This window comes from Rhincodon typus, chromosome 7 (assembly GCF_021869965.1).
Source record: "Rhincodon typus isolate 14 chromosome 7, sRhiTyp1.1, whole genome shotgun sequence".
NCBI lineage: Eukaryota > Metazoa > Chordata > Chondrichthyes > Orectolobiformes > Rhincodontidae > Rhincodon > Rhincodon typus.
Window position 1 is genome coordinate 44,827,575 of NC_063338.1, and position 27,434 is coordinate 44,855,008.

Here is a 27,434-nt window from a genome sequence, read left to right on the forward strand (position 1 = left end):
TGCTGCTTGGCCTGCTGTGTTCATCCAGCTCTGCACCTTGTTGTCTCGGATTCTCCAGCATCTGCAGTTCCAACTATCTCTGATCCAATCGTCAAAAAGTACCTGGATGAGCACTTGAAATGTTTTAACATTCAGGCCTATGGGCTTGGTGCTGGGAAGTGGGACTAGCATCAATTTAATGTATTTTTGGCAGTCAGATTTGATGAGCTGAAGAGTCTCTTCTGTACTGAATGATTCTAAGGAGGGCCATAGAATGCCTCTACATGACAAACAGACCTTATGATGAATACAGCAAAAGCTATATGCACAAATATAGTAGGAGATTGTAAGTGTGGCATTTTCCATTTCCATATAGAGGATGGCAGAGAGACTTCGCTGAGGAGCATTCTGGGAGAAATCAGCTCAGTCACCATGACTGATCAGCAGAGCGAGGAAGACCCCCCCCCCACCAAGTGATAAGTAGGAGGAAGAGCATCCAGTAGAGGATGGCAGAGGGTGGTTTGTGTTGAGGTTCGTCCCGAGCAGCTCTGTGATGCAGCACTCTGTGCTCTACAGTCTGTTCCCTGAGACACACACCAAGACAAACATCAACTGCGCCTGGAGAACCATCAACTTGGTGAAAGATGTTCTTTGCTCTGCCTGAATGTTGTTAGTCTTCCAGAACAAGGAGTTGATGCCAACTAAGCATTGCAGGCTGGTACAGTCCAAGGTCCAGGACTATGTGCTAAGGGACGCACTGCAGTTTGGGGCAGCCGCTGGCAAAGTGCAGTGGGGAAATACCACTGTCTGAGGTTCTTACGTTGAAGGTAAATGGGAGTTCGTTCATTTATCGGATCCTCCTAGTGCCTCAAATATATATAAATATTAGTGATGTATGTGTAAGAGAGGTCTTTGGTGTTTTGGATAGAGTCCAATGTTTTGTTTATTTACGTAATATGCAACTGTACAGAACTGAACTACTTTTGTGACAATGTATATATAGAAAGGTTTTTTATGAATAAAGTATATTTTTGAAATTTAAGGAAAAGCATTCTGGGGGAAGTCGGCTCAAACACCACAACTGATCAGCAGAGTGAAGAAGAACCCAGTGTCAAGGAAAGGTATGCCCCAAACATTACATTACTGTGGTGTTTCCATCCTTCCCTCCTCCTCTAACAAAAAAAAGAGGGAGATATTGAGAGAGGCTGTCAGGAATTTGTTGTAGCCTAGAGGGTATTTGGTCTGTTTGTAAAGACTGCATTGTAATTTAAGTAACCAGTTAGTGCTGCTAGTTGGTATAAGTGCAGCTAATTGAATACTGGGCTTCAGTGAGCAAGGCTAGCAAGGTAAATGTAAGACTCTTTTATCTGTCTTAGTGTAAAGGGGCAGAGACGGCAGTTAGGGCAGTGGTGTGCTCCTCCTGCCAGATGTGGGAGATCAGCGAGCAGTCTGGTGTTCCTGTCGACTACGTCAGCAGGAAGTGTGACCGGTTGCAGCTCCTCATAGACTGCATCGTTCAGTTGGAGTGGCAATTGGACACATTGAGGAACATACAGGAGACAGAGAATGTGATAGACCTAGTTACAGGGAGGTGGTCACACCACAGGTTCAGTCAGGTAGATGGGTGACCACCAGGAGAGGCAGACAGTGCAGGAGTCTCAGATGGCCATTCCCCTCTCTAACAGGTACACCGTTTTGGATAGTGTTGAGAGGAACAGCCTCTCAGGAGAGTATTAGGGCAGCCAGGCCTGTGGCACCACAACTGGCTCTGCTGTAGACCAGGGTCAGGCAAGATCCAAGCGAATGACAGTGGTCGGAGACTCGCTGTTTAGGGGCACATAGAGGCATTTCTGTGGCCACGCTTGAGACTCTAGGATGGTGTGTGGCCTCCCTGGTGCCAAGGTCAAGGATGTCTCTGAGCAGTTGAACAAAATTCTGAAGGGGGAGGGTGAGCAGCCAGAGGTCATTGTGCACACTGGTACCACTGACATAGGTAGAAAGAGGGATGAGGTCCTGCGGAGTAAGTACAGGGAGTTAGGAAAGAGGCTGAAAAGCAGGACATCGAGGGTAGTAATTTCTGGGTTACTAATAGTGTCACATGCTAGTGAGGCAAGGAATAGAAAGATAGGATAGGTGAATGTGTGGCCAAGGAACTGGTGCAGGGGACAGGGTTACAGGTTCTTGGATCATTAGGACCTCTTAGCTACACTGCAGAAGCAGGCCATTTGACCTATTAAGTCCATAAGGACCTCTGAACAGCATCCCACCCTCTCCCTGTAACCGTGCATTTCCTATGGCTAATCCAATTAGTCTGCTTATCTCTGAATATTATGGGCAATTTAGCACGGCCAATCTACCCAACCTGCACATCTTTCAACTGTGGGAGGAAACCACAGCACCCAAAGGAAACCCACGCAGACACAGGGAGAATGTGCAAACTCCATACAGACAGTCGCCTGCAGATGGAATCAAACCCGGGTGCCTGGCACTGACAGACAGCAGCAGTGCTAACCACTGAGCCACCGTGCCACCCCAACTACAGCAGGGCCATGCTGGACCTTGTACTGGCTAATGAGCCTGGACAGGTGACTAACCTTTCAGTGGGAGAGCATTTTGGAAACAGTGATCACAACTCCTTAAGTTTTAAGATAGCTATGAATAAGGATAAGTCAGGACCTTGTGGCAAGATCTAAATTGGGGGAGGACAAATTACGTCAGTATTCGATAGGGAGTGTTAATTGTGAGGAGCTGTTATCAGGCAAGTCCACATTTGAATCTGGAACTTGTTTAAAGACATGCTGGGTAAAGTTCACGACCGGCATGTTCCAGTAAGGAGGAAGGACAAGGATGGCAAGGTAAGGGACCCTTGGATAATGAGGGAGGTTGTGAATTTAGTCAAAAAGAAAAAAGCATATGTAAGGTTTAGGAAGTTAAAATCAGACAAGGGTTGTGAGGAAAATGAAGAAAGCAGAAAAGAACTCAAGCAGGGAATTAGGAGAGCAAGAAGAGGCCTTGAAATGACCTTGGCAAGTAGGGTCAAAGAGAATCCCAAGGCATTCTATTCATACATTAAAAACAACAGGATAACTAGGGAGAATGTAGGACCACTCAAAGACGAAGGAGGGAACTTGGGTTTGGAGGCTGAGGATTTGGGCGAGATCCTAAATGAGTACTTTGCGCCAGTATTTACTCAGAAAGATATGGAGGATAGTGAGATTTGTGTGGAGCATGCTCATATGCTAGGGCATTTTCAGATCAAGAATAAAGTGGTGTTGGGTCTCTTGAAGAGTATTAAGGTTGAAAAGTCCCCAGGGCCCAATATTATCCACCTCAGGTTTGTTGAGAGGCAAGACAGGAGATTGCTGGGTCCTTGATCAAGATCTTTGTATCCTCGCTAGCCACTGGAGAGGTCCTGGAGGACTGGCGTGTAGCTAATGTTTTTCTTCTGTTCAAGAAGTGAAATAGAGACAATCCAGGAAACCTTAGACTGGTGTGTCTCACATCGGTGGTTAGGAAGCTATTGGATGAGAATTGTTAGGGATAGGATTTACACGCATTTGGAAAAGAATAGCCTAATTAGGGACAGTCAGTGTGGCTTTGTGCAGGGCAGGTCATGGCTTACTAACTTGATTGAATTTTTCAAGGAGGTGATGAAGGTGATCGATGAGGATAGAGCAGTGAATGTTGTTTACATGGATTTTAGTAAGGCTTTCGACAAGGTCCATCATGGTAGGCTCATGCAGTAGATTAAGATGCACTGAATCCATGGAGTTTCGGCCGTGTGGATTCAGAATTGGCTTGCCCACAGAAGACAGAGGGTAGTGGTAGAAGGATGTTTCTCAGGCTGGAGGTCCGTGACCAATGGTGTTCTGCAGGGATTTGTGCTGGGACCTCTGCAAAGATCGGTGGAGTCCTGGATAATGTAGAAGGTTATCAACAGATATAGTGGGATATAGATCGATTGCAGATATGTGGTGAGAAATGGCAGACAGAGTTTAATCAACGTAAGTGTCAGGCGCTGCACTTTGGGAGATCAAATGTTAAGGAAAAGTATACAGTTAATGGCAGGACCCTGAACAGCACTGACATACAGAGGGATGTTGGGGTTCAAGTCCATAGCTCCCTGAAAGTGGTCATGCAAATAGACAGGGTCGTAAAGAAGGCGTATGACATGCTTGCGTTTATTAGTCGGGGAAATTGAGTATAAGAGTCAGGATGTCATGTTGCAGCTTTATAAGATTTTGGTTAGGCCACACTTAGACTATTGCGTTCAATTCAGGTTGCCACATTACAGGAAGGATGTGGAGGCTTTGGAGAGGGCAAGAAGAGGTTTACCAGGATATTGCCTGGATTAGAGGGTATGAGCTATAAGACGAGGCTAGAGAAACTCTGGTTGTTTTCTCTGGAGTAGTGGACACTGAGGGCAGACTTGATAAAAGTCTATAAAATTATGAGATGCATAGATAGGGTTGACAGTCAGAATATTTTTCCTAGTTTCAATGTCTAATACTAGGGGACATGCACTTAAGGTGAGAGGGGGAAATTCAAAGGAGACTTGAGGGGCATTTTTTCCACAGAGTGTGGTAGGAGTCTGGACTGCACTGCCAGGAGTAGTGGTGGAGACAGATATGATAGGGACATTTGAGGGATTTTTCGATAAGCACATGAATATGCAAGTAATGGAGAGATATGGACCAAGGGCAAGCAGAAGGGATTAGTTTAATCTGGCATAACAAGGTGTAGAGCTGGATGAACACAGCAGGCCAAGCAGCGTCAGAGGAGCAGGAAAGCTGACGTTTTGGGACTGGACCCTTCTTCAGTGTCATGTTCAGCACAACATCATGGGCTGAAGGGCCCATTCCTATGTTATACAATTCTATGCTCTATTGCGTTTATAATTTATAAGTATGGAACGTAATGCAGAAAATGCTCGGCACAGTGAGTCTAAGGCTCAGCCTCGTAATCAAGACCCCTCCCCTTCCCCCGAACTTCTGTTTCTTCTTACTTGCACTCCCTGTTGCGCCTATCAGTACTGAGCTTCCACACATTCCCACACACTACTCTGAATTACGACTTAATATCCCAATATTACTCCTCAAGTCCTGACCCTATGGCTTATTCTTGTTATGCTGCACTGTCTTGGGCAACTCACACACCATCCCCCACCCAACTCCGCCACCGAAGCCAGAGTGGTTATTACCATGGATGAACCAACTACCCACTGAAACCCATCTTCTCCGACGCACTACCATCTCCACCCAATTACATGTTGAATTTTGCTCCTTCAGAATTATTTGTCTCCTCCAAATCCCATCATGTTGTCTCCAATCACCACAATTAACTTTTCCAAACTTCCCACCATAGCAGGGGCCTGTGTTAAAATCCTTAAACTTTCATTGGGTTGACCTACAAAACGTGACCATTGCCCATCCCCCAACTGACTTCGGTGGACAGCCGCAGCTGTTGTGTGACTGACAGGATTCCCGAGTGTTCTCTGTGCAGCTCCAGAAGTGACTTGCTGAGACTTCCTGGACCTGCAGGATTGACCATGGCCCACTCTGCAAATTATAGTGATACAGATCCCCTGAGCCTAATTACCCCAAGTGGCTGTTTGGCCATTTCCAAGCCTCTGGGCTGTTATCGGACATTATCACTGACTTACTCTGCCAGGACATCCTGACTGAATGCTGTCTTCCTTAGCTGGACTGAGGACTTTTGTTTTATTCATTACACTGACAAGGGCATTGCTGGCTAGGCAGCATTTATTGCCCATCCCTAATTGCCCAGAGGACAATTCGGAGTCAACCACATTGCTGTGGGTCTGGAGTCACATGTAGGCCAAACCCGATGGCAGTTTCCTTCCCTAAAGGACATTAGTGAACCAGATGGGTTTTGCCGACAATGGATTCATGGTCACCATTAGATTCTTAATTCCAGATATCTATCAAATTCAAATTCCACCATCTGCCGTGGCAGGTCCCCAGAACATTATCTAGGTCCCTGGAATAACAGTCCAGCGATAATACCATTAGGCCACTGCCTCCCCAATATACCCCTCAGAATTTGAGAGGTAGCAATTTGCTTGATGCACATGCAGCGTGTTTGTTCCAAATGCTGCTGGCATGTCATGCAGATGTAAGACTGACATAACATGATGCTTTTCAGTAAGCAACAAGTCCACCCCCTTGACTTATCACTGCTGACAACCACAACCAGCTGCCTGGCTTTGTGTTTTGCTAAACAGCGTGCAAGGCAGATGTACTGTGAGTCTTTAAGCTCTGGTTGAGGGGACAAAGTGCAAAAAGGCAAAGCAAAGCAGAAATGCTATGAACATCCAAGTAGGTGCAGAGTGAGTGATTGCTAAGAGGGCAAGCAAAGAGCCCTGAGAGGTACCCTGATTGAATCCATGAGATGGATATCTGTCCCTGCGTTCAAAAGGTCTTGGCAGCAGCATTACAATGACAGGTGCTGGTGCACTGAAATACAATACTAAAGTGCAAACTACATTAAATGTGGGTCGGAGATGGACCATGAAGATGAGGTAAGACTGCTATGCGCCCCACACCAACATTAATGGCTGAGGGATGTGGATGGTTACGACCCATGAAGCATACCTGATGTTTTGGTGACTGCTGTCCAAACGGAGGCCTGGAGGAATAAGTACCTGCTGTGACTTGTGCGTTGGGAATTGGCATCATCTAATTTCTATCCAGCATATGGGAGAATAGGAAATGCATATCAACAAGGTAAGATTAGTTAATAATGCCACGCTGATGTATGTAAATAGATACAAATAAGCCCGTTGCCACTCACATGCAAGATTCTCATCTCAACATTCAAAACTCTGTTATAGAATCAAACATTTTTCTCCCCCCAGCATTGAGAATCTCATTTCTGCCAATATCAGCCAATTTTTCCAAATGACTTGCCGACATCCATGTTCTCTGGGGTGGGAAGAACTTACCCTTTATATCTTCTTCATAACATACTTTCCTCCATCTGTGCTGTCTGTGAATTTATCTAACATGTCTCCACACTCCAAACTCATTGATGTAAATTATAAACTGTTGAGCCCCAGCAACTTGTGCATCAGTCTACTTGTCAAATCCTGCCAATCAGAAAAAAGACCCATGCCTAAGTCTATGGTCCTACACCAATCACAGCCTTTTTTCTTTTAGAGATGTGCTGTAAAATGTTTTACTATTTTGTTTGATGTTTCTTGTAAATTTTATAGTTTCTATTTGTCTTCCTTTTGTTTTACACTTGCCTTCTAATTTTTTTATAGTTATTCTTATCATGCAGCTCCTGTGCTGTATATGTGCACAATATATGCTTCTTTCCTAACTCTCAATTGTTGCCTCATATTTTTATTAATTCACTTGAAACGGAAAGTGGTTACAGTTAGAGACTGAAACTGTGTTTAATTTAGAGTCATAGAGATGTACAGCACAGAAACAGACCCTTCGGTCCAACTTGTCCAGGCTGACCAAATATCCTAAATTAATCTAGTACTATTTGCCAACTTTTGGCCTATATACTTCTAAACCCTTCTTATTCATGTACCCATCCAGAAGCCTTTTAAATGATGTTCTTGTACCAGCCTCCACCACTTCCTCTGGCAGCTCATTCCATACACGCACCAAACTCTGCATGAAAAAGTCACCTGTTAGGTCCCTTTTAAATCTTTCCCCTCTCACCTTAAACCTATGCCCTCTAGTTTTGGACTCCCCATCCTCAGCCTCTGACTCCCTCGGGAAAATATCCCCAGCCTATTCAGCCTCCCACTATAGCTCCAACCCTGGCAACATCCTTCTAAATCCCTTCTAAACCCTTTCAAGTTTCACAACATCCTTCCTATTGCAGAGAGATCAGAATTGCATGCAGTATTCCAAAAGTGGCCTAACCAATGTCCTGTACAGTCGCAACATGACGTCCCAACTCCTATACTCCATGCACTGACCAATAAAGACAAGCATACTAATGCCTTCTTCACTATTCTATCTACCTGAAACTTCACTTTCAAGGAACTACGAACCTGCACTCCAAGGTCTCTTTGTTCAGTGACACCCCCTAGGACCTTACCATTAAGTGTATAAGTCTTGTCCTGATTTGCCATTCTAAAATGCAGCACCCCACATTTATCTAAATTCAGCTCCATCTGCCACTCCTCAGCCCATTGGCCCATCTGATCAAGATCCTATTGTACTCTGAGGTAAACTTCTTTGCTGTCCACTACACCTCCAATTTTGGTGTCATCTGCAAACTTACTAACCATACCTCCAATGTTCACATACAAATCATTTATATAAATGACAAAAACCAGTGGACCCAGCACCAATGCTTGTGGCACACCGCTGGTCACAGGCCTCCAGTCTGAAAAGCAATCCTCCACCCTTTGAGCCAGTTCTGTATCCAAACAGCTAGATCTCCCTATATTCCATGTGATCTAACCCTGCTAACCAGTCTACCATGAGGAACCTTGTTGAACGCCTTACTGAAGTCCATATAGATCACGTCCACCACTCTGCCCTCATCAATCCTCTTTGCTACCTCTTCAAAACACTCAATTAAGTTAGTGAGACATGATTTCCCATGCACAAAGCCATGTTGACTATCCCTAATTAGTCCCTGCCTTTCCAAATACATGTAATTCCTGTCCCTCAGAATTCCCTCCAACAACTTGCCCACCACTGATGTCAGGCTCACCGATCTATAGTTCCCTGGCTTTTCCTTACCACCTTTCTTAAATAGTGGCACCAGGTTAGCCAACCTCCAGTCATCTGGCACCTCACCTGTGGCTATTGATGATACAAATATCTCAGCAAGAAGCCCAGCAATCACTTCCCTAACCTCCCACAGGGTTCTAGGGTACACCTGATCAGGTCCCAGGGATTTATCCACCTTTAATATGGACGTGTTTCAAGATGTCGCTATTTATTTTAGGTTACTTTCTTTTGCTTATGCGACCTCAGATGCAATTCTTAGAGAAAAATGGAAAGATCAACTTCAGCACTGAAAGCTTCATCTGCCATCATAAAGTCTTAATTGGAGAAACATTGTCACTTACCATACACAAGAATACGGTGACATGTGTTTTACCAAGCTAGATCTGAGACAAATCCTCCTTCTATCTGATCAATTGATATGGAAACCTTCTTAAAATGGCTTGTATCTATTATGCTGATCTTAATGAAGATAACTGAAAAATAATTCTAATTTTAATGAGACCAGCAAGAACTCTAATTTAAAATGACATGTAAACAGGCAAAAATAATCCAAAACATGAAAAAGAAATTTGCCATATCAAAATTATTACGTTTCAATTGTTCAAGCAAAATAATTTGAATCATGTGCTGCTATACCACCTATGGAAGAATTAATCTTGTAGCACTGAATTTGTTACCCAAGAATATATAATTTAACCTCCTTGATGCAATATATCCTAGGAAGCAACTCATTACCGCAGTGGTTTACTATAATATTAGAGCACCACAGAACAAGAAACAAGATAATGTTTATTTATCGGTCAAATTTTGACAATTTTGCTGTAAAGCTGAAAAGTACAACATGTTGGTAATTACATAATTGAGAACATACACAATAAAATGCAATACAATCTATTGCAGTAGCTAAAAAATAAATTCGTACGAACTGAGTATATTCACAATGAACTGATGCTGGGATTTCCTTCTCAAATAGTTTAGCGTCCATAAAATTCCATTGGAGGTCTTATTGATACTGCCCTAACTGATGGGATTTATTGAGTAGCTCATACCAGAAAGTCAAGCTCAAAAAGTGGTTCTCACATATACTGGGAGAAGTTCTATGAAAATAGCATAGTCAACTTTGAGGCAACAGAATTCTACACAAACAAATTTTGTAATATTAAATATTAAAAGTACACTCCATTCACATTTTTTATTTAAGCATAAAGTACTTGGACTTCTTGAATGGCCAAGTGAGTTTATCTAATAAATAGCTAACACAACTAAGTCTGCTTTCAGACAATTAATATCTTTTCTTGAACTGCAGACTAAGAGTTTTTTCCTTCAATCACAGAACACGTGAGGCCAGCTTTTGTTACACATTCCTAATTGACCTTGAGAAACTGGCGGTGAGCTGCCTGAACCGCTACAGTCCAAGTTGTGTGGATACAGCCCAAGCAACAATATATGTCCAAGTCAGAAGTGTGACTTGCAAAGCAACGTGCAGATGAGCTCTTTATTAACCGTACCCCCGCCGCTCCCAACCACAACCTCTCATATGTCTACTGCTCTTTCCTTTCAAGTAAAGGTCACAGGTTTGGGAGTTGCTGTCACTAAAAAGTGCCTTGGTGAGCTGCACAAACATGTTTAGATGGTACTCATTGCAGCAATTTTATGCCATGACTGGGGGAATTAATGTTTAAGGAGATGGCTGGGGTGCTTAGCAAGCAGACTGTCTTAGCTGTACCTTAGATTATGTCAAGTTTCCTCAGTGTTAGTGAAGGTGCACTCATCTATATAAGTGGAGAATATTCCATCACAGTCCTAACTGGTTCCTTGTAGATGATGGTGAGCTTTGAGGAGTCAGGTGGTGAGCTACCTGCTTCAGAATTCGCAGTCTCTGGCCTCCTGCTCTTGTACCCACTGCACTTAGATGGCTGGACCAATTCCGTTTCTAGTCAATGGTGACACCCAGAATGTTGATGGTAGGCGCTTCAATGGTGATAATGGTAACTGTAGTCAACGGGAGATAGATAGACTGTCAGTTACTGGAGATGGTCACTGCCTGGCACTTTTGTGTAAAGAAATTTTCTTGCCCATGTCTTGCTGCAAATTAGCATGGACTGCTTCAGTGTTTGAGGAATCGTGGATAGAACTGACAGCCATGCAAACATCTTCACTTTTAACCTCATGATGGAAGGACAGTAGTTGATGAAGCAGTTGACTGTGGCTGAAATTAGGATACTGTCCTAAGGAACTCACTGCATTTTGCTTGTCAAATTGTTTGACCTTCAGCAACTACAACCATCTTCCTTTGTACTATGTTTGACTCAACCAATGGAGATCCCCATTGCCTTTAAATTTGTGAAATCAGCTACAGTTACATAACAGAAACAAAATTATGGCATTAGATGATAAATTTCAGATGTATTGTGACCAACCTTTTAACTATACCGATACATTTTAGTTCATGATCATACTACCAAATACATTACTAAAAGAAAGGATTCGGTATATTTTCTGTAGGAATTAAAGGCAGACGTTTTAATCAAAATTTCTCAAACAACAGCTGTTGTCCAAGAGCTGTCCAAGATTAATTTCACACCAAAGTCTGTAACGGTAGATAATATTATTCAATTTAGAAGGCTTTGTTAGAAAATTGTATCAATAATTATGATTTTTATAACACATTTTATGAAGGATGATGGTAAGGTTATGGAGGGGTATGTTGATAATCTAGGTTATGTCGATATTAAGGGGGAGGTGCTGTTGGGTGTCTTGAAAAACATTAAGGGAGGTAAGTCCCCAGGGCCCGATGCAATCTATCCCAAGATAGCGTTGTTGGTAGGTCCTTGGCATCAATGCCACCAGTTACTGTGTGAGTTTATCACATGTTGAATCAGCTACTGGGGTATTCCAATTTCAGAAGAGCATTCTACAACAATCCTAGGATTTTAGAAGTATGTTTTAAATAATTCAGTTGTATATCCTAAACTCAGTGTGCAGCCCAGTCTAATACGGTGAGCAGCTTACTTCTGACACAAAGGAGTATGCAGATGATGTGTGCCGCATTGTACACAATTCTAGGCTTTTATTTGCTGAAGTAGGACATTGCAGTCCAATGCAGCTTTGCAATGTAATTTCTGGATGATACAAATTGAATGCTGAATTCCTCTTTGATAGTCATCCCTAGTGTATTTACAAATGCAAATTTTTTTTTTAGAAAGTGGATATCGTGGAAACAGGACTTTCAGCCCATCAAGTCCGCACCGACCCTCCGAAGAGCATCCCACCCAGATCCACCCTATCCCTGTATCCCTGCATTTCCCACGGCTAACCCACCTAGCCTGCACATCCCTGGACACTACAGGGGAATTTAGCATGGGCAATCCACCTAATCAGCACATCTTTCGACTGTCGGAGGGAACCGGAGCACCCAGAGGAAACCCATGCAGACACAGGGAGAACGTGCAAACTCTATGCAAACAATCGCCTGAGGGTGGAATGAAACCTGGGTCCCTGGCACTGTGAGGCAGCAGTGCTAACCACTAAGCCAGCGTGCCACCTGGCATCTGGGACTTCGTACCTCATATCAATGTCAGCTATTCAAGATGGTGGTCATCTGAGCTTTCTTTACAGATGTCATTAATGTTCTGTGCCTCTCAGCATCTGTAAAACTGGCAGCTTTGCTATACGATACTGACAGCTGGTAATGGGCATATATAACCTGACCAGCTTGATTCATCTTATGTAAATAGGCAATGGATTACTCAACACTTAACAAATGAAAACCTCTTCATTTCATCTGTGGATACATGCAATAAGAATCAGAAAGTGACTGTACAAAGCCCACAACATACTGTACCAGCCTGCCTTCAAGCAGCAGATCTCATATTATCCATGTTCAGTAACTCACTGTTAAATTATTAGATTCAGTAATGCTGTCCTAGCTGGCACCATCTTCAAGCAATGTGAAGTGACGTCTCTGAGTATTGGATCATTCCTCTAAGCTTGTGAGCTTTCTGGAAAAATAAAATACACCATGAGTATCTGGCAACTTATACATATTACCATTTCAAGACATACAATCGCAATTTGAGAAAATGAATTCAGTTTTAAAAATCAGAAAATAGAATAACTCATTTCAGTAGAAATTACAACAAAACTGCTGAGTGTTGTAAAAGCCCAACAATTCCTTCTAGGAATGGGCAATAATTACCGGCCTTATCAGGAACACCCACTTCGTGAGAAATATTTTCTGTAAGTAAAAATATTTGCTCTGAAAGGAATGGAAATGAAAATAATTGCCACAATAACTTTATGTGATCGACATGTTATATAGCAGGAGTATTACTATTTTTGCAAACTTCCATGTGGTTTATATCACTTACCAGGCTATGATGCCCATATTGGCCTGCTTACTGAAGATAAGGAGTTAGATATTGACAATCCCAAGACAGTAGTGTCTTTTAAAGGGTAGTTTGTGTAAAGAATAGCACTACTTATTTGAAATATAATTTTGCAGCGAAAACATGAGTTATAGAACACATTTATAATTGTGGATCTAGAAGAATGAGACACAATGTCATTCAGGTTGAAGATGGAGAAGGAGTAAACACCATATGTACTCAGTTCTAACTATGTACAGGAAGAATGAACTATTCATACATGTATTATTTTCTCTTTAACAACTATGAAAAATGTTAATATATTCCACTTGTAGGAAGTTACTGGGTCAATTCAACTTAACAATACTTTCATGTGAAGCTATGTTGACGAATATAGCTAATTGCTGCAAGTTCTTTGCATAGGTATCTCTACCAATGTTAGATAATTAGCATTGAAATCAAATAATGTCAAGTAACTGACACACATATCATTATGTGGCAGTGCAAGAAACATGAGTTAACCTCATTGTCTATTTGTACACTTTTCTTCAAGTTAGATGACTTTTCCACATATCTTTCCAAATATCTTGGATTGTTGAAACAGTAGCCTCAGAGTTATACTTTCACAACTGCTGAGCCAAGTGAGCTCGTGCTGATCCATGAAGGGAAACTAGCTGTCAACAATAATCTGATGAGCGTCATCAATAATGTTATTTTTCTATATATTGTTCCTTCCATTAACATTCTAATTTGTATTCTTCAGCTGAATTGGTAAACACTAGTTATTCATCGAACCTGATTATTAAGGAGTAGTTTTCACTTGATTCAGCACCATTAATGCAACCTTTTATAACTGACTGTTCAATTATCCATCAGCTGTAACACAGAATGTGCAGCATGTGTACCGTGGTTCCTATAGATATAACAAAAAATATTAATATACAAAGATTAAGCGCAGAGACACTGGACAAATGTTGGGTTATTTTGCAAACAGCATTTTTTTTTAAAGTTATTTAACCATTTGGATGGAGTATGCACATATCAGGATGCTTGCTCAATCACAAAATTACAGAAGCCTGTATGTGATTGTTGAATTTACAGGAGAAGCTCATTGGGAATGACTGCAAAGTAAACTGTGACAACAAGAAAAGCACCACTGTTAAGGGCAGATTATTGTCAGAAATAACACAACTAACCTGTGACAATATAGGGCTAATAACATGGTATTATACTGTACCCATATGTTCAAGGCACTGCATGTGGTTTCATGCAAATACTGGATAAAGCAACATTAGCTTTTCAGCCTTAATTTATAAGACTCTAGGCTTTATTACCCATAGGACAAATAGTGTTTACTCATTACTGAAACAGGGAAGACCATCAAGTCTCAGAGGAAACAGTCTTTTCACTGTTAGCACTTTGCCTTAGCGGGTAGACTAACTAAACATACGACACCAAGAGATTTGAGATTTAATTAATAATCCTGGAAATATTCACCTTCTGTCTAAATACCTACAACAGTGTGCAGATTTTGCAGGGGAGTTAATTACAAACTGTCAATGTTTGCCATCCTTACCCCTCTGAAATAAGGCACAAGTTCGAGATGGCGGGCAAGCACAGAAGTTACAATCTATTGATTAAGGCTCTGATATCGACTGTGTTCTGGATCGTGCCCTGACCCAGAGTTGTCAATCATTAAATCAGCGAGAATTTCAACTTCCCAGCACTCATGTTGCCATTGGAAACACCTTAAAAATTTGCACCTCAAATGTAACTGGATTTGTAACAGTGATGTGATTAATGATAAAATAAACTGTCCTTGAAAAATAATTTTATAACTGTGCAATGCTATTGAGTAATCCGTGTTTTTAATCAAATACTTCTTAGTAATGTTTTAAAAAACATTTTCACAACATGTTGGCTTTCACCCTCACCTCGATCTTTCATTTGTTCCATGTAAACTATTTTAAAAGTAGTATTATTTTATTGTTGCTTGTTTCATGTTTGTTTGCCTGTGGTGACATCAGACACGGAATTTATAAGCAAAAGATCAAAGGGTCAGCGAACTGATGCAAATGTTTTGAACAAATCTAAGATGGCTGTTACATCTTTGATCAGTTAGAAAGGAGATGGAGGTTTCGACTGATTAATATGCAAATCCCAGAATTTCTTTCAAGTCACTGCCTCAAGATAACTAAGGGTTTTATTAGTATACCAGAGGTGACATCTCAGGTCAAACAATGCATTTTAGATGTCACCTCTGGTATACTGATAAAACCCTTAGTTATCTTGGGGCAGTGACTTAAAGAAATTCTGCGATTTGCACATTAATCAGTTGAAACTTTCATCTCCTTTCTAACTGATTAAAGATGTCAGAGCCATCTTAGGATTGTTCAATACATTTGTATCAGTTCTATGATCCTTTGATATTTTGCTTATAAATTCTCTGTCTGATGCCAGCTCTCTCACTAACACCTGAAAAAGGAGCGAGATTCTAAAAGCTTGTGTTTTCAAATAAACCTGTTGGACTACAACCTGGTGTCGTGTGATTTTTGACCGTGTCCACCCTAGTCCAACATCGGTGCCTCCACATCATGTTTGCCTGTGAACATCCCTTTGCGATTGCTTGACTAGACAGCCAAGTGCCATCACCCCTATTACATGCTGGTAAATTCCCTGTAAAAAAGAAACTCTAATTAATTGCAATATGAACACAAGCTGACAGAGCTGAAATTCTCACTAGAAAGATTATGAAATTCTCCCTGTAAAAAGTCAGTGAGGCTTACTCCGAGGTCAGCAAACTGCAAACTCAGGGCCATGAAATAATAGCCTTGGGTCCTTCCAAATACACATCCATTGCAACCAAGTACAATAAGCACCCAGGTGTCCACATAAAGCATTTTTAACAATGTCAAACACAGAATTTGGAAGAGGAAGGCACTTGTATGTTATTGTCACATTTTACTTAAAGTTGACTTCAGAATGTTTAATAACAGTTTGTATGTGTATTATTGCAGTCCAATTGCATGAATTTAGTAGTGATGATGGGGTGACATGGTGGCTCAGTGGTTAGCACTGCTGCCTCACAGTGCCAGGGATCTGGGCTCAATTCCAGCCTTGGGCGATTGTCTGTGTGGAGTTTGCACATTCTTGCTGTGTCAGCGTGGGTTTTCTCCAGGTACTCTAGTTTCCTCCCACAGTCCAAAGATGAGCAGTTTAAGTAGATTGGCTGTGCTAAATTGCCCATAGTATCCAGAGATACGCAGACTAAGTGGATCAGCTATGGGAAAGGCAGGGTTACCGGGAGAGTGTGGGATGCCCTCTGGGGTCAGTGTGGACTCAACGGGTCAAATGCCCCACTTCCACATTGTAGGGATTCTATGATATAAAGTATTGCACATTCAGCCTAAAACAGCATAACTATGTCAATGATTTTCTTAATATATTGATCGAGCCTTTAGCCTTTGCAGAAAGTAGGATGGTTAACTATAATTGACGACTGTTTGGATATTTTACAAACACAAGCATTTTTGGAAGTGCTGTTTGCGCTTGTTCCAGAAAATGTGCCTTTTCATGACCTCCAATAGCCCAGGCTAAGACACATTCCAGATTTTTCTGCAAGTCATTTAAACACAAATGTGAATAATGCATATATGAGGACTTCTGATCATTCACAAAATTACAAAAGCCTGTATGCGATAGTTGAGTCTGCAAGAGCATCTCATTAGTAATGACTGCAAAGTGAACTGTATTCCCTGTGGCAAGAACAAAAAGATGTGTCACTATTAAGGGTAGATTACTGTCAGCAATTTACTTTCTCTGATGAAGAATTTATTCTATTTTTAATATGTTTTGCTTTTAAAATTGAAGTCTACTTAATTCAAAGATCTTCTCTGAAACCAAGACATCAACGAATAAAGTTATTTTGACCAATGCTCTGATATTATAAAACCATCTCATTCCAGATCATCCCTTGATTCTCTGGCGTCAACATTCTTGTGGTGTAGTTTTATCACTAAAAAAGGAAATCATTGAACGCCCCCCTTTAGTTCTCTATCATGCCTGTGGAAAAATCAATCCAATTATTTCCAATCCACTGATGTTTCCCCATAGATCTGTTATTTTTATTACCTTTAAGTATCAATCCAATACCCTTTCAAAAGTTTGAACTTGCTTCCACTGCGCATTTTAGGCAATACATTTGAGATCACAACAACGGATTGTGTGAAACAAATTCCTTCATGTTGCCTCTAGTTCTTTTCTCTAACACCATAAATTGATGTCCTCTGGTTCCCAAACTATCTAGCGCCAAAAATAGAATAAATAGGGAGAAACTATCAAAACTGTTCATGATTTTGAACATCTCCATCAAATCTATTCTTAATTTTTGCTGGTCTAAGAACAAACCCTGCTTTCTAGATATTTGAAATCCCTCATTTGTGGTACCATCACAGCCCCTTGTCTTGTCATCCTTCCTAAGGTATGTTGCCCAGACTGAACTCAATACTGCAGGAGAGATCTACCAATTGTTTTGTGAAATTTTACTACAATTTCTTTGGCTTATGTACTCTATACCTCCATTAAGAAAGTCATGGCTCCCGTATGGATTTTTAAAATCCTTATCAACTTGTCCCGCTATGTTCAATGATTTGTGTATACATACCACTAGGTCTTTCTGTTTTTACACTATCAAAATTGTATCATTGGTTTATATTGTCTCTCCTCATTCTTTCTGCCAAAATGAATTACTTCACTGTTTGATGTGTTAAATTTCATCTGCTAGGTTTTTAACCATTCTCTAGTTTATGCCCTCCTTAAGTCTGTTATTATTTTCTTCACTGCTTACTAAATATGGATTTTTTGTCATCTGTAAACTTTGAAATATGCACTATTTACTATGAGCTGTGGACCCGATAGTGAATCGTCAGCACTGTAGAAACACCAATACATACTTCCAGCCAGTCTGATAAACAATCATTCACCACTACCTGTCTCTCAGTCATGCTGCCACAGTGCCTTTAATTGGATGAATTTATTTTTGCTTACTGGTCTAAAGTAGAGCACTTTGCCCCATGCCTTTGCAAAGTCCATATGCATTACATCAACTACACTACCCTATTTAACATTCAATAATCTTCATTAAAAGAACTCTATCAAGTTAGTCAATTGGCCTTTAAGAAATATATGCTGACTTTCATCAATTAGCCCATACTTTTCTAAGTGCCAATAAACCTTTTCCCTGAATATTGCCTCTAATAGGCTCCAGGCTATAAACGTTAGGTTGAAGGGAAGTTCTGCGGCATCACAGTATTGCCTGTATTTCTGGGCCAAAAGGTCCAGGTCCCAGGCCCACCTGCCCTAGAAGGGTCATATCATGTCAGTTGATTAAAACGACACAGGGCCTTGTGGTGCAGTGACAGTAGTCCTAACTCTAAACCAGCAGACAGATTTAAGCCCCACTTGCTCTGGAGGCATGTCTTAACATGTCCACACACACTGATTAAAAATATATCAAAGTTAGGCTAACTTTTACCTTCCAGGCTATTTCCCCTCCCATTTTTGAAGAGCATATAATTTATAATCCTTCTGCCCTCTGACACAATCAATTGGAAGGTTGTTGTCAGAGCCTCCATAATTTCCACCTTACTTCCATAAGCGGGACACCTACCAATCTGACTCTGGCCAACCAACGTTTTTTTTTCATCCTATCCAATATCTCTGCCAAGTCCTCCTTTACTGTTGAGTAGGCAGCATCCTTTACTTAGTCACACTCCTAGCCATGGCCCATCAAAAGAATCCTTTTCGATCCTGAATTGGCCCTGCTCCCTTTTACTATGTATACGTTTATAAAGAATATTGGTTTCCCTTCTATATAACCTCTAATACTGTCTTATAATTTCTCCTTGCCACTCATTCCTTTTTTTTGAGAACATTTTTGTATTTGTTGTATTTAGCAATTTTACATTTGCCATGAACTGCTTTTATTGGTCCACATTAATATCTCGTTGGTCTTACAAGGTCTAGCCTTGAATGTACTTCCCTTCTCGTTTACAGAATATCTACTCTGTACCAAAACCTTCTCTTCTTTAAAGGCCACCTATTGTTCAGTTATGTCTTATCTACCAATATTTGATTCCAATTTACCTGTACCAGATCACATTTGAATTGAGCACTCCTCAAATTAAGTATTTCATTACACTGTATTGGTCTTTATCCTTTTGCATAACATTCCAAAACTTGTGAAAGTATGATCATTATTCTTAAAGGTTTCTCCACAGAAGAATGTTCAACTTTGTTCCTCAGAACCAAATCCAGTATTCCTTGATCGAGTTTTTTCTTTCTTATTTCTTTCCCTGTTTTCCTGACCACACGTAGCCGGGAACATTTAAGATCCCAAATTCTCCCTTTCTTTGAGGCACGTCTGTTACTGCCACTGTATTATCGTCCCAGGTAATCTGTGGCCGACAAATTCTTATCATCATAGTCCATACATTTACGTGTATGCATTCATCATAGTCCACCTTGCCTTGACCTCATTTGATCCCATCTATTTCTGAACTATTCTTTACTCTAATGTTATTCATGTCTCCCAGTCATTTGTGAATCTTATTTTTCTTCTTAAAATGTTCCATTCTATGCCTGTCTTTCTGCTAAATTAGTCTGAAACCTCTTCACAGCATGTTAACCATTAGCAAGAACTATTATTTTAATTCTTTCAAGGCGTAAACTGTTCATCTTGAACTGATTTTGCTTACCCAAAACTTGTACCAATGCCTCACGAATTTGGAGAACTCCAAAGTAATGAGTGTTTCCAGTCATTGGTTGACCGGTTTTGATCCTACTGAACCTGTACACTCTCTCCTGTTTGACACAGCGACTAATCCAAAGATTGCTACTTTTGAGATCCTATTTTATAACTTTCTCCTAAGCTCATGAAATTCTGACCATAGCATCAGAATCCTTTTTGTTCCCATGGCATTGCTTTCCACATGGATTATGACTTGTGGTTACTCATCTTTTCCTCTCAAAATTTCCTGCATTTTCTCAATGACGTCCTTTACACTGACAAGAGGGACCTATCACACTTATATAGACTCATGTTGACAGAGATAAAAAGAAAGGACTTGTAGTTATCTAGTTCTTTTCACACACACAGGGCATTCCAAAACACTTTACAGTCAACAAAATACTTTTGAAGGTTAGTCAATATTGCAATGTATGAAACACAGCCATCAGTTTAGACACAAGCTTCCACAAACAGCAATATGATTATGGGCAGATAATGGAACGGCACGGAGGCTCAATGCTTCGCACTGCTGCCTCATAGCACCAGGGATCCAAGTTCAATTTCAGCCTTACTCGCAGCGTCTGTGTGGAGTTTACATATACTTCCCATGTCTACATGGGTTTCCACAGGGTGCTCAGTTTCCTCCCACAGTCCAAAGATAAGCAGACAAGCAGATTTCTGTCTCAGTCCTAATGCAGTACTCCAATGAGGCTCAAGACAAGCCTTTCCACCTTGGCGCCTTAACAGCCTCAGCACTCAAAACTGACTTTAACAATTTCAGAACATGAACACCCTCTCCCTTGTTCTTTCCCTTCCCAACGTGATAGGTCCTGTCCTGTTCCTCTTTTTGGACAATGTAACACTTGCTGAGTCACCTCCCCCCTGTTCAAGGCCCTAAAATACACCATCCAGGTGCAGTTTGAGGTAATACTTAATTTGTGTTGCTTAATATTTGTCATTTATTAACACTATTCCACAGCATTTCAGTGCACCGATTCTCCGTCACTGCTTTTAGTTTATTACATTGTCAAGTATTGCACCTTGACTTTATCACAACTAACAAGTAACTAATTATATTCTCATATACCAACATGAAGTTCAACCTTTAATGGTGAATAAAGTTTTCAGCAGGAGATACAAGCAATTTCACAGTCTGAAGTTTGATCGTTTATCTATTAGACACTGGATGCTATGAAACCAAACTTATTAAAATTCCAATAAATGATTTTAGTATTTTAGTAATGCCCTTCATCTGGTTTACCATCATCTGGGTGGTCGTCAAACTTTTAATAATTGCATGTATTGCGGTCAAATTGGATGGGCATATAAACCCTGTAAACATTTGAATGAAACAGTTGCTCACAAAAATTGATTTTTTTTTAAGATATTAGAGGCATCAAGGGTATGGATAGAAAGCAAGAATATGGTGTTGAGCAATGGAAACAGTCATGATCATAATGAATGGCAGAGCAGGCTCGAAAGGCTGAATAGCCAACTCCTACTCCTAGTTTCTATGAAAGGAAACCTCAACAAATGGCATAATTTCTAATAGTCTCTGGAAAAACTGCAAATAGGCCTTTTAATATGTACTCTTTTACCAATGTATATAATTTGTATTGATGGCAATTTTTTTTTAAGAAGTTCAGGATATTCAAAGCACTAAGATGTACCGACAGGAGGTAGATATTTGAGGATGGAATTTCCATGAGGGTTCTTCTGATCTCAGGCTTTAATTTCAGTGGAAACTTTGGAGAAATTGTATTGTTAACCATTTATGCCATTTCTACAGGGTTTCTGTTGATCTGACACCAACCTCCTATGATAGTTTTCAAAATTATTTAACAGTTCTTGGGAAGGAGATGGGTATAATTGCAGCAGAAAATATTGTGGAAATCATGAGCTTTGTTATCACTTTAACACTGTAATGTTTTTGAGGTGTGGAATAAAAGGCAGCCATGCTACGGTATATAACATAGACAACGGGGATCTCCTGCTGACTGAACAGCCAGTGAAAGCCCAAGCAATGCATCTTTTGCTTTATTCATCGTGTGATTTGGATGTTTATAGCTAGACCAGCATTTATTGTCCATCTCTAATTGCCCTTGAGTTAGTGGCAGTGAGCTGCCTTCTTGAACTGCTGCAGTCCTCAATGGGTACGCTGTTAGTATATACAAATGAATTAGGAGAAAAAATAGGCAATTCAGCATTTCAAACCCTGATGTGCTGCAGTGTGTGTAGTTTGGCCTCCAGTTTAAAAATTCAGAGCCAAAGTTCCTATACTGAGGTGTGTTTGTTTTGGATCTCACTGACAACCAGAAGCTCCCACATTCTGCAGTGGCATCACATCACCTGCCCTGTCATCTGTAATACATATTAGTTTACCAATAGGTATTACAGATGACAGGGCAGGTGATTCATTGCTAATTCATTATTTTATAGTGCACCTCTTTCGGGGCTGTTGTGGTGCAGATGTAACGGCCTTACTTCTGAACGAGGAGGCCTGGGTTCAAGTTCCACCTGTTCCAGAGTGTGTCATAACACCCCTGAACACAAGTTAGAAAAATATTGAAAACAAAGTACAGCCAATACCTTCCAAAGAGTTTCAGCACTGCCAGCAAACCTTACAATGCTGATAAAATGGAGAGTTTCTAATATTGCCAGCTATTGATTTAACTGCTCCTTCTGCTTCAGAAAATTGGAAATCAAATGCTGGCAGTTGAAAAAAGGAATAGAAAGGGGAAAAGAAAATCCTCATGCCTCCAACCCCGCCTTCACTGAACTTCCCACGCAGCAAACTTTACATCCTCCAGTAAAACTGAAGCCAGTGTGAATTAGGAGAGGTGGGGGACAAGAGGTCTCTGCTGATTACAATCATAGCTAGTACAAAAGAAGACGGTTACTGTTACTGGAACACAATTATCTCTCTCCAAAACAGGAGATCTTCAGGGCAGTGTCCAAGATCAATCACTACCAGCAACTTAATCATTGACTCTCCCGCCATACGATCACAAGAAATTGGAGCAACAGTAGACAATTCATCCCCTTGAGGTTATTCAATCATTCATTAAGAATATGTCTGATATAATTGTGGTTTTAACTCCACTGTCCCATTTTTCCCCCCATTACCCTCAAAACCCACATGGATCAAAAGTCGTCTATCTGTATTGAATATATTCAATGATCCAACTTCCATCGTGTCAAAAGTATATTCACTGATGATTGCAGTATTCAAATACTTCCACAACCTGTTAGATGTTGAACGTGTACATGCTAACATGCAACAAAAGCCTGTTCAATAGCCAGAATTAGGCGAATAATCAGCTAACATACAAATTGCTCAAGTGCCAGCAAATGATTATCTTCAACAAAAAAAAGTCTAACCGCCTCCACTTGACATTCACTGGCATTACAGTACCATCATCGAATTCTCCAGCATCAATATCCATCAGTTTACCATTCACTAGAAACTTAACAGATCCAGTCATATAAATACTGCAGCTCCAAGATTAGATCAGAGACTAGGCATTCGAAGTGACTAAGTCACCTCCAGACATCAAAGGCCTGTCTACCATCTATACAGCACAAATCAGCAACACTTGCCTGGATGAGTGCAAATCCAGCAAAATTCAAGAAGCTCAACACCATCCAGACCAAAGCAACCCTTTTGATTGGTACTCAAACCACCTCCTTACCATATTAACTCACTCCATAATGGGCACATCATGATTGCAATCTGTGCCATCTATAAGATACACTGCAGCAACTGAGCAGGGTTTTTATGATAACTTTTCCAAAGTCCTGATCACTGTCATCCAAAAAAAGAGCAGGTGCATGGAAACAACGACACATCAACGTTATCTTCCCCTACCTCCATCACCGTCCAGAGCCTCACTCCACAAATCACACTGTATTCTATTTAAGAAATATATCACCATTCCTTTGTGTGGTTAGGTCAAAATAATTACCTCTTACCAACAATTGTTCAGAAAAGCAGTTCACTACCACCTGCTCAAAGGTAAATAGGGATGGGCACAACTGTTGGCATTGACAGTGTGCTCACATCCGGTGAATAAATAAAGATCTTTTTCACAATCACATGGCTGTTGTAACAAGGGTGGTTTAATTTTTTCTATATTTTCTGCTCTATAACCAGTTGATTCACAGCTGGCTGGTTGTTGGATGAGGCAAGCAGCAGAACGAGGTGGATTTAAAAGGCAACAGAGAGGTGGGGCTTGGCATGGATAGAACCTATTTGGGGCAACAACGGCGATTGCACCAGGTGGGGTGAGGGTAGATTAACTGATGTAGGGTAAAGACAGAGATGAAGAGAATGGGAGATGGGGGAAACAGGACTCACAGGAAGATATGGCTTAAGGGGAGGTATGGGTAGAGGAAATGACATTGGAAGCTTGTTCATCCTAAAAAGATATTCATGCTCCTTCTGGTCCACGAGCAATGCTGTCAGGACAACTACATAATAGATCTAGCTTCCTTTTACCTGCCACATTTCTCCAAGCTAGGGATGTCAGGCAATGAGTTCGTAATAGAGTCCTTATTATTTTGGGAGGGGTGTAGCCTCCCCAAATAATGCTATGGATTGACTCACTTCTTCTGAGTGGATTGGTTGGTTACCTCCCCTAAAACCAAAAGTGGAAGGTTTAAAATAGCTTTGGTTTGAGTTTCAAGTGATTTAAGTTTTCACTTTCCATCAACCTAAACGCAATGTATTAGGAATTAAAACTATCCCCAGGTTTCTTTATCCACTGTTACTCTGTAGAACTTTCCTTTTGACCAAGGCGATCAAGTGGTATCAAGACAGAACTGAAACCTTTGGGAAAGGCTAAGTCTTTCAGCTAGCAATATCAAAAGATGTCTGACCTTTTCTTTAAAATTAAAAGAAACAAGCCAAAGTGAGATGACAATGCGACCCTTCTGAGGAAGGGTCACCGGACCCGAAACGTTAACTCTGTTTTCTCCTCCACAGATGCTGCCAGACCTGCTGAGCTTTTCCAGCAACTTTGTTTTTGTTCATGACAATGGGACAAGTTTTAATTTATTTTATCAAAGTAGCTCATGGCAGAAAATTCTGTAAACATTATTTTTAATACCCCAGGAAGTATTTTTAACTGCCAAAATGTAACATGCCTATAGTAGTAACGGGCCAGAACTAGAAGCTATGACCAGTATAAAATGTAATGGCCAAAGGCTGACAGTCAGAATTGAAAGGTGAAAGCATACAAGAGTGACAAGTAGGGAAGACAACAGCAGGAGATCATAGCTCAGTCAACAAAGGACATGCAGAGCTGTTTGCAGGAGACTAGAGCTTTATCAGTAGCACCCATGAGCAAAGGAAACAGAAGATAAGACAGGGCTACAGGTGGAAACGCATTAAGTAATGGGTGGGTCATTACAAAAGAATAGTAAGGATAGGGAGTGGGAGTATAACAGAGTGGTAAGTGAGCCACTTTGAAACAACAGGGTGGTTTGTCATGGGAGAACTGGGATGGGTTAGGTGGGTCAACAAGGTGCAGGGCTGGATGAACACAGCAGGCCAAGCAGCATCATATCTCAGTAAGAGATATGTAAAATAAGTAGCATATAAAATATGGCTTATGATTGTTTAGACTGTTTTTTAAACTGATGAAAGATACTGATTAAGCAATCTTTAACTGGTAACATGCTTAGACTTGATGAGGGCTGCACCCATAAATTCCTTTGTATATGTAAATTCATTCATTTCTGGCCTGTACTTGTAGAATTGTATTAAGCACAATGTATTCTCTCTCAAAGTACTAGCTTTCTGTTCTAGTAGGCAAGTCTATAAGCATTTCTAGTTCTATTACCATTTCTGTTTAAATGCAGATCATCCTGAAACGATCAGTCTAACTCAATTTTCATTTGCCTTTATCGGTCAGAGCATGGAGTATAGGCGTTGGGACGTCATGTAACTGGAATACTGTATATAGTTCTGGTTGTCCTGCTATAGGAAGGATGTTATTAAATTGGAAAAGGTTCATAAAAGATTTACAAGGATGTTAGTGGGACTGGAGGGTTGGTGTTACAAGGAGAAGCTGGATAGACTGGGGCATTTTTTCCTCGAGCGCAGAAGGTTGAGAGCTGACCTTATAGAGGTTCATAAAATCATGAGGGGCATAGATAAGGTGAACAGCAAAGGTCTTTTTTCTAGGGTAGGAAAATTCAAAACTACAGGGCATAGGTCTAAGGCAAGAGGGGAAAGATTTAAGAGGGGACTTGAGGGGCAAATTTTTCACACAAGAGGGTGGTGCATATTTGGAATGAACTGCCAGAGGGAGTAGTAGAGGCAAGTACAATTACAACATTTAAAAAGACATTTGGAAGGGTACATGAATAGGAAAGGTTTAAAGGGCTACGGGCCAAAACACAGGGACTAGTTTAGTTTGGGAAAGCTGGTCGGCATGGACACGTTGGACCAAAGGGTCTGTTTCCATGCTGTATGACATAATGAGATAGCATAAAATCCAAAATGCTTCCAGGAAGCCATCAGTATTTTTTTTTTATCCTTTCCTGAAATGTAGATGTCACTAGCAGGGCCAGCATTTGTTTCCCATCCCTAGTTGTTCAAGAAGGTGGTGGGTGATTAGCTGCCTTCTTGAACTGTTGCAGTGCATTTGGTATAGTACACCAACACTGCTGTTAGAGTTCCAGGATTTTGATCCAGTGACATGGTTCCAAATCAGGATAGTAAATGGCTTGAAATGGGACTTAAAGGTAGTAGTGTTCCCAAGCATCTGCTTTTAGTCTTTCCAGATAGTCATGGGGGGTGGGTTTCCAAACTGCTGTTCGGAGATACTTGGCAAGTTGCTGCTGTGCATCATGGATATGATACTTAGTGCCGCCAGTATGTGACAGTGGTGGAGTGAGTGAACATGGGATGTCAAAAATTAAGCAATTGTTCTGTAATTGCATTCTGCTAGTAAGGTACCTCTTAAACATTGCCTATTGTATTCACCTCCTCCACCTGCTCTGGCAACACATTCCAGGCACTTACCACCCTGCATAAAAAAACCTGCCTCTCACATCTCCTTTAAACTTATCCTCTTTTACCTTAAACCTATGTCCCTGTAACTGACATTTCTACCCTGGGATAAAGACTCGACCATCCATTCTATCTATGCCTCTCATAATTTTGTAAACTTTTATCTGACTGCGCCTCATCCTTTGACATTCAAGTGAAAACAAGCCAAGTTTGTCTAGTCTCTCCTCATAGCTGAAACCCTCCAAACTAGGCAGCATATTAGTAAATCTTTTCTATATCTTCTCCAAAGCCTCCATTTTGTTCTGGTAGTGTGGTGACCAGAACTGTACACAACATTCCAAATGTGGCCTAACTAAAATCTATACAGCTGCAACACAACCTGCCAATTTTTATACTCCATGCCCCGAACTATGAAATCTGCCAATCACCATATACTTCCCTCCTGCATCAGCCCGCATTTGACCGGATTAAACTCCATCTGCCATTTCTCACCCAAGTCTCTAGCCTATATCCTGGTGTATCCTCTGGCAGTCATCCTTGTGACTCCCCCAGTCTTT

At 40.9% G+C, this 27,434-nt stretch overlaps 1 protein-coding gene across 1 annotated transcript in view; it reads right to left on the reverse strand.

Moving 5' to 3' along the window:
- The window catches only part of LOC109915717 (solute carrier family 40 member 1-like), a 36,910-nt gene extending 30,234 nt beyond the window's left edge, over positions 1 to 6,676 (reverse strand). The window contains exon 1 of the mRNA XM_048598524.1: positions 6,594 to 6,676. The gene's annotated coding sequence lies outside the window, so the exon portion shown is untranslated. The remainder of the gene's footprint in view (positions 1 to 6,593) is intronic.
- Positions 6,677 to 27,434: the final 20,758 nt, after the last annotated feature.